General features: G+C 39.4%; 1 pseudogene; it reads left to right on the top strand.

The window, feature by feature from the left end:
- Window positions 1–6,530: 6,530 nt before the first annotated feature.
- Window positions 6,531–8,514, top strand: LOC148127425 (E3 SUMO-protein ligase KIAA1586 pseudogene; annotated as a pseudogene).
- The last annotated feature ends 676 nt before the right edge of the window (window positions 8,515–9,190 follow it).

Here is a 9,190-nt window from a genome sequence, read left to right as displayed (position 1 = left end):
TCTTCTGACAGCATTGTCAGACATAATATAGGGCGGATGGCCAATTTTTGCTTTATTCGTGCTTCTAGGCCAAGCAGATAAGTAAGACTCTTTTTTTAGAGCTATTAGTCCTCTGATTCAATCAGGGTTCACTTTATGATAACAATGAAACTTCATCATATCTTGTATCTTAAGTCACACAAAACAGTTACTACCAACCTGGCTTCAATTGAAGACCTGCATACTGCACGAGTCAAAAAGAGGGCTGTGAAAATAATTACAGGCCCCCTCACATCCCGGACATAGACTGCTTCAACTCCTTCCCTCAAAACGACACTATAGAGCACAACACTGTTCAACTATTTACAAAGTCTGCATTACTATTACTGTTAATCTTCTCATCACTCCTTATCACCCATCCCCTCCCACTTGTGACTGTCTGACTGTAACTTTGTCGCTTGCATCCTTATGATTTATATTGACTGTTTCCTAGTATGATTTGATTGCTTATTGTACCCTTTGACGATCATTAAGTGTTGTACCTTATGACTCTTGACTCTTGATGAATGTATCTTTTCTTTTATGTACACTGAGAGCATTTGCACCAAGACAAATTCCTTGTGTGTCCAATCACAGTTAACAGATAACAGATAATCAGAGTTGGAAGGGACCTTATAGGTCATTTAGTCCAACCCCCCCACCCAAGCGGGAGACCCTATACCATTTCTGACAAATGGCAGTCCAATCTGTTGAGGTAATTCCTCGTTAGGAGAATGAGTGCACACAGGGAGACATAGTGAGAGTAATGTTGAATAACACACACATACAGCACACAGCTACACTGTATAGTAAAATGTTGGTTTTTACTTCCAGTAAAACAGTTAAGCAAAATTCAACAAACAATCCAAGTCATTCACAGTTAAAGCAGTCAGTTTTTCAGTCCAGGGATAATCCAATAATAAAGTCCAGTATCAAAAACAGTTCAGTAACAGACATCAAATCCAAGAAGAACTATGATCGGCAACAGTCAATACAGGAAACGGCAACACTTTCCAGAAAAGGACAGAACAACCCAGGTTTCTTGCTCCATCTTATGGCCATTTGAAGAACCATACCCAATTACCATTTTAGCATTCCCTTAAAGAGACAGTATTAAAATATCTATCCTGGTTTATATATTTTCCAACCCAACTGCTAGGTGACTTACATTCCTAACACAATCTCTTCTTGAAGGTCTCAAGTGATGGCACTCCCACAACTTCCAAGGGCAAGCTGTTCCATTGGTTGATTGTTCTCACTGTCAGAAAGTTTCTCCTTATTTCCAGGTTAAATCTCTCCTTGTTCAGTTTCCATCCATTATTCCTTGTCTGGCCTTTGGTTGCTTTAGGAAATAGCTTGACCCCCTCCTCTCTGTGGCAGCCCCTCAGATATTGGAAGACTGCTATCATGTCTCCCCTGGTCCTTTTCTTTACTAGACTAGCCAAGCCCAGTTCCTGTAACCATTCTTCATATGTTTTAGTCTCCAGTCCCCTAATCATCCTGGTTGCTCTTTTCTGCACTTTTTCTTGTCTGGCCAACACAAAATTCCATCTATCTTCTATCTATCTATATGGTGCTGAAGCCTGAAGAAGCACTAACAGTAAGGAATTTGGCTTTTCTTCTATATTTCAACAGAGTAAGGATGGGAAGCCAATTTTCTAGTACAGGTAGTCCTTGACATATGACTATAATTGAACCCAAAATTTCTATTGCTAAATGAATCATTTGCTCCCCAATTTTATGACCTTTCTTGCCACAGCTGTTAAATGAATCACCGCAGTTGTTAAGTTAGTAACATGGTTGTTAAGTGAACCTGTCTTCCCCATTGACTTGCTTGTCAGAAGGTCGTAAAAGGGGATCACATGACTCCTGGGACACTGCAACTGTCATAAAGATGAGCCAGGTGCCTAGTGTCTGAATTTTGATCACATGACCATGGGGATGCTGCAATGGTCATAAGTGAGGGAAATGGTCATAAATCACTTTTTTTTCAGTGCCGCTGTAACTTTGAACAGTTGCTAAATGAACTGTTGTAGGCTAAGGACTATCTACCTATGTTTAAATCAACTCTACAAAGTGTTGCCTTCTAACATGTGTGGCACCAAGAGCATTTTCAGAAATAAAAATATTTTTCAGAGCTTACAATGTTATCTTTGTGATGCAATTTCACAAATTTTTGAGGGATACACCGAAAGAGATCATCAGATATACTGGCAAGGTCTCATCTTGTATTCATCATAAGTGCAAGTAAGGGGATGAGAAGAAAGATATGATTGCTTAAGAAACCCACATCTCAGGGAATCCATAAAGTCCTTCAACTCAGATTTATTATCGCCATGTGGTTTTATTCTCTTGAGAAAGAAAATACAATTTTTCTTTGTGGACATTTCTTTCAACTTAAGTAAAATCCAGTTCAAATAAACCTATCAAATTGCTAAACTGCTGCTTTCGAAGTCTTCTCACTGAAGTTAACATTGATATATCAGAGAAACATGACAGAGCTTGTATTCTTAAATGCATGCCATTTCCAAAAGAAAGGAGTTTGCAAAATTGTACTGTGAAATTAGGGGCTGTAAAATGGAACGATTCACTTTCAGATAGTCTGCTTGGCGTGATAGCAGGTAAAACAGTCTTCAACTTGTTTTTGGAAATATTGGGATGTCTGAGGCTTTTGGGCAAAAGTCTTTCCTGCTTGACAGACCCTGGCTAGATGACCCTTCCTTTGGCATTTTAGACAAATGGTATTCCTGAACTTGCAGGATGCCCTGAGGTGGTTTTCCCCACAGGTTAGACAAATGGGCTGATGCCGTGGAGGTAGAATGGGGTTTGGCCTATTTTCCCCTTGACTGGTTTTTTGCTGCCTGAGGCAATTTACATCATTAGCCCCTTCAGAGCCTTCTTCTAAGGAGGCTTCATCGTAATGGATGGCTGAGCTGCCCTGTTTAATTGGATTTCCCTGAATTTCTGCTGCTGAAAGTACAGATAGTTCAGCAGCTTGAGACTCTTCAGTAGCCATTTTAAGGGTTAAATCTCTTTTAGCCAATAGTTACCTTTGTAACCTTAAATCCCTGACTCCACAGACTAGTTGGTCTAATAGCATGTCTTCCAGATAATCTCTAAACCCACAATGCAAAGCAGCTGTTCGTAGGGCAGCCATGTATTCACTAATAGTTTCTCCCTCAGCTTAAGTCCATCTCCTAAAAGCATGTCTCCTGGCAATTTGGGAAGGCTTAGGGGAATAGTGGTTGGAAAGAATTTCCTGCAATTCTTCCCAAGGAACAGTCTTAACTGAACGTGGAGCCAATAATGCCGTAGCAGTATCAAACACTGTGGCTCCGCAAAAACTTAAAAAGTAGGACTTTTTCCTATGGTCAGTAATGTCAGAAAGGTCTATGGCATCTAGAAAACAGTCAAATCGGTTTCTGTAGGACTCCCATGTCTTAGCTGTCGGTCTGAAAGGCAGGAATGCAGGGTTCAAAGTCATCTCGCTTCAGCGGTGCCGTAATCTTTTGAAGGAAAGTTGAAATTTGCGCTCGCGAATAGTGACGGTAGCTCTTTAAATGACAATCAGCTCAGTAGTGACTTCGGCTCTTTTTGTAGTGACTTCGCTCAGCGATTCTTTGCCCAGTTTCCTCTTATAGGGATCTCGCCCTCATCTCCAGTGTTGTAGAGCGGCGGAATAACCTGAGACAAAACTCAGAGCAAACTTCTGCTGTAACTTTATTGACACAATAAAGGGTTGCTGCGGTTGCCTACTACCAAGGCAGCTGGATGGTGGCAACAGCTGATGTCGTTTGACAGCTCCTTTTATAGCCGGCTGTCAAATGGCATCATCCAATAAGAATGGTCCATGTTCCCGCTAGAAACACGGACCGGAGTGAAGACTTCAGATTAGTCCATTGCGAACGCTACAGAAGCATCTTTCTATGACTGGATCCTGTGAATCCATCAAGGTAACTCAGACTACAAAACTAATACCATCTTGGTTAGAACTACTTTTTATTGTAAAACTATAGTAACAGAATCTCACAAGTTGAATATGCTTTCCCTTCCTTCCCTTATCCTTATGTTAATTAGGTAGGGGCTTGCCTGGTACATTTACTCACATTATACATTACTTTCGTAGCCTAGGCTCAAGCCCCTTTTACCAAGCCATTACCTTAGTAGCAGCTCTTCCTTGTGTCCTTTAAGACCCCTTCTTCTTCCTTGTATAGTTTCTTTTAGACAAATGTCTAATGTAGGAAGAAGGAAGAAATAGTAGGAGGAAAGAAAATGCTACAGTTGTAAAACCTTTCAGCTACTTGGAGGAAGGAATTCTCTCTCATAAAACTTAAAAGGAGATACTATTATTCCTTAACCTAAATTATTTTAGGGCAGGCAAGATGTATTAACACTGTGCATTAAAACATAAAAGTGTTAGAAACAATTTTAGTAGAAGAAGGGAAATGCTTTTGATAATATGATTCTACGTAAAGTACTTCTAGTCATTAGGTTTTCTGGCCACACACATTGGATCAATCCAGGCTATTCTAAGAATTTTCATTCCCAAGGGAAATAATTGGAACTGATCATAATGGCATGTTTTAAGCTTCAAACTGAATGTTTTTATTCCTCGAGAAAAGAACAATTTAAAAAAAGAAGAGAGAGGGCACAGACTTCAGTAAGCATGCAACTAATTATCATCTCTTGGCAGAACACAAGATGACCCACTACTAAAAAAAACACACTAAAGAAAGTAATATTAATAGTGCACATGATTCCCATAGTTCGGTTGCTAATACTTTCAACCCAAGAATCAGAAATAAAATACTGGCAAGACATTCACAATCCACAGAGACCCACCAGCCTTTTAAGCTGGTACTTCTGGATTTAAAACCAATATTGAACTTTATAAACAATAACTACCAGGAAAACCACTCTGGCACTTTCAGATGACGGCTAAAGTAGCCCCTATAGGACTTTAAAAATAGACAAGGTTTAGTAGGGGATCATTCTGATGGAATATATCACATTCTCAGATTCATAGTATTACTGAAAGTAAGACATGATAAATAGATAGATGATAGATAAATAAATGATAGAAAGATAAGATGATAGACATATAGAGATATATAGAGATAGACGGGTAGATGATAGATGATAGATAGATAATTTAGATATATGATAGATACTGATAGATAGATACAGTAGTTAAGATAGATAAGATAGATAGATAGATAGATAGATAGATAGATAGATAGATAGATAGATAGATAGATAGATAAATTCACCATGATATGGAAGAAGACTCTGGCTCTAACCTGTATATTAATGATACATTTGAAAACTTGCCTAATTAAAAATATGTTTTCAAATACATTTCTTCTCACCCATATTTTAAAGGCAATACCACAGAGACTGAGTAAGTAATGTGCAGGGGTGGGTGTCTACCGGTTCGCACCAGTTCTATAGAACCGGTTGTTAACGTCACCGGTAGTTCTAAGAACTGGTAAAAGTGATCCCTGCTTGGCCCTGCCCCTCTTGGCCGCTCCTACAGGCCAAAACCCAATTTTTATGACTGTGCATGCACAAAAATCCCTTCCTCATTATCCCCTGCCCGCCCATCCCTTCATTGCCCTGGCCCCCGCCCCTATTCACTGCTCCAAAGTAAGAAAAACCCGGTTTTTTTTTAAAACCCCCTTTTTACTGCACACATGCTAAAATCCTTCCTCATTCTCCCCCACCCTCCCATCCCTTTGCTGCCCCGCCCCTCACCTGTATCTGCCGCTCCAAAGTTAAAAAAAGTTTCTTTTTTTAAAAAAATGTTTTTTTTACTGTGCATGTGCGAAAATCGCTTCTTCATTCTCCCACTCCCGCCTCGCCCCGCCCCTACAGATAGTGCACATGCGCTAACTACAAAAAGTTTCCCGCTCAGCTCCATCGCTCACACCATCACCACCACCACCAGCAGCAGCAGAGCCAGCCAGCCGCCGAGCCAGCCAGCTGTCGCTGCCTGCAATCTGACACCCTGCTGAGTGAATGAGGGCAAGCCACAGCCCCACTCACCACCGCTGCTAACTGTCCTCGCCCGGCCGGCCTGCCTCCCAGGCCCGCCTTGCCTCCCAAGTCCAACATGCCTGCCTTACCTTGAAGAAGATGCAAGCCTTGGCCACTGCCACCACTTCTAGCCGTCCTCACCCATCCTGACTGCCTATCCCACTGGCCTCCAAAGACACGGATTGGTAAGTACATCATCCAGACCCAGACCAGGGGAAAGAGCCAGCACATCATCCATCAAAGAAAGTGGAGCCAGTACATCATCCACACCAGGACCAGAGGAAAGAGCCAGTACATCATCCACACCAGGACCAGAGGAAAGAGCCAGCACATCATCCATCAAAGAAAGTGGAGCCAGCACATCATCCACACCAGGACCAGAGGAAAGAGCCAGTACATCATCCACACCACGACTAGAGGAAGGAGCCAGCACATCATCAGGTACTGGAAGAGGTGAATCAGACATTGAGGGAACCTTCCTGACTGCTGGACACTGCAGCAGTACAATAATTTTAGGGAAAAATATGATGGGCTGGACATTTCCCAGAAAAAAATGGGTTGCAAATATTGCAGAAGATTTGAAATTTCGACCAAAGAAAAAAGTGTCCATGGAGCTAAGGAGTGGAAGAATTACCAAATTGAACCATCAGGAAGGAGTAAAGAAATCCAGTAAGCTTCCCTCAGAAAGAAATTGAAGGAACATTTCTCATCTAAGGCTCACAACATCTGTACAGAGAAGTTAAAGCAATGTGAGCAGGATGCCATAAGCAAAGGACTGAAGAAGATGAGTGAGAAATATCTGGGTAGTACATGTAGAGTGTTTATTACAGTTTATAGTCTGGCACAAACGTGCAGACCATTTTCATATATAGAAGATCTGATTGAGTTACAAAAAAGAAATGGTGTAGATTTGGGAACAGGATTGCATTCATGTAGAACTGCAGTTGCAATAGTAGATTTCATTGCAAAAGATATCAGGAAACATTTATTAATCAAAATTATTGAGAAAACTCACAAAATCTGTTTGATAATTGACGAAGCCTCAACAATATCTTCCAAACCAGTTTTTATACTGTACTTAAAAGTTGAGGGTCCAGTTTTCTCACCAACAATTTTCCTTGAACTAGTCGAATTAGATAGACAAGATGCAGAGACAATATATTGTTCGGTTATAGAAAGTTTGAATAAAGTTGGGTTTAATAGAAACTATCTGGAGAAACATTTAACTGGATTTTGCTCTGATGGAGCCAGTGTTATGCTTGGGAGGAAATCTGGGGTAAGCACTAGGATAGCCAAACAGTTTCCAAATTATAATATGGCACTGTTTAAACCATTGTCTGCAACTTGTTTTAGATGATTCCATTAGGGAAATAAAGCAAATAAATCATTTTCAAATTTTTATTGATAAAATATATTCTATTTTCCATCAATCGAATAATTGATAATTGATCTTAACAAAATTTCCAAACAACTTGAGATTGAAATTATAAAAATTGGTAGAGTTTTTGGACCAAGATGGGCTGCCTCTAGTTTAAGATCAATCCTAGCTGTGTGACGGGCTTATCCAGCGCCACACCAGTTTTCCTGTTCAAATAAAAAATACTCTGGTATAGCTGCCAATCTTGAAAACTCATATTTTCTCACTGATTTGGCCTTGATGATTGATGTGCTAACTGAAATATCTCTCCTTTCTAATGCATTGCAAGTGAGAAACATAGACATTATAAAGGCTGAAAAACTTGTGCTAAGATCAATTAGATCATTTGAAATGCTTATAGAGGAAAAGGGTTCATATGAAAATAAGGTTGATGAATTAATTATTTCAGAAACCTTTAAAAATATAAATTTTATACAAAATTATCAATTTGTGGGATTTCTTCGTGAAAAACTTATACAAAGTATTGTAACTAGTGTGAAGAAAAGATTGATGGATTGTGAGCATTTAAAAACAGGCTGCCAATTTGAAGACATCGATCAATTAAAATTTCTAAATTATTTGGAGCCAGAATATTGGAACATTGAAGAAGTGGTGGTTCCATGGAGAGCAGCTGAAGGACAATTGGTTGCATTTGGTCAAATTTTCAATTATGAAATCAATATTAATGATTATCGTGATTTCATAGAAAATGTACTAAAAGATTCTAAAAATTATACAATTCCTTGCAGCATTAAAAAGGCTAGAGATATTATTAAAACGATTGCAGTCAGTTCAGCAGAGGCGGAAAGGGGCTTCTCGCAGATGAACGTAATACACTCAGAAGGCAGAAGTCGCCTTACAGTTTCCAATATTACAAACCTCCTGACCCTCAGTCTAATTGGCTTGCCTGTGAAAGAATGGGACCCTGTTCCTATATTGAAGAAGTATGGGCAAATCACATAGCTGATGATGCTCGTGTTAAACACAAGAAAACTGTAACTCAGGACGATAATAGAAAAGCAATTTGGGAGTACTTTAAATAAGTGTTATTGTTTTTTGTAAAGTTTTGTTATGTAATAGTTTTTGAAAATTTCATGGGATTCTTTTCAGAACACCAGCACCATATAGCTGCACCTGCCAAGTAATATTTACTTTGCTGATCCTTAAAGTGAAAAAAGAAACTGCTGTTTTCTTTGGGCAAATAATATATCTGTTAAGTGAGGATTTGGGAGGGGAGACAAATGAGATTTGAAACTTGATAATAAAAAAGCGGCAATATTTATTTAGTTTGCATTTTGATGTGAACTTTTTCCAGTCTTTACTTCCTGAACAATTATTCAAAGTGAAATGCAGTTATACAGCTAGGTTTTCAGATGTTGCAATACAGACCACAAATTTAAAAATTTCTAGCAGAGAAGTGCATGCAGAAAAGCATATTGAATTTTGAGCATATAGGGTAGAAAACTAGAACATCTCAAATTTCTATCCCAGAGATCTTCTAATCCTGCCTTATGCAGTGTACAGTAGTATGGAGATAGCTTTGAAGAATACACAGGGACTGCAAAGCAAACATCAACTTAACCCTGAAACAGAAACAATGAAAAAGAAATCAGGATTTTCCCACATTGATTCTTTTGGATAAAGGAGAGAGAGGGGTGGAGGGGAGAGGAAGAAAGAGAGGGAGGAGAGAGAGAGAAGGATTACTGGAAAATTTTATTG

The sequence above is a fragment of the Pseudonaja textilis genome, chromosome 2, assembly GCF_049901715.1.
Source record: "Pseudonaja textilis isolate UNSWEBS1 chromosome 2, rPseTex1.2, whole genome shotgun sequence".
Lineage (NCBI taxonomy): Eukaryota > Metazoa > Chordata > Lepidosauria > Squamata > Elapidae > Pseudonaja > Pseudonaja textilis.
This window is presented reverse-complemented; position numbering and strand designations above follow the sequence as displayed.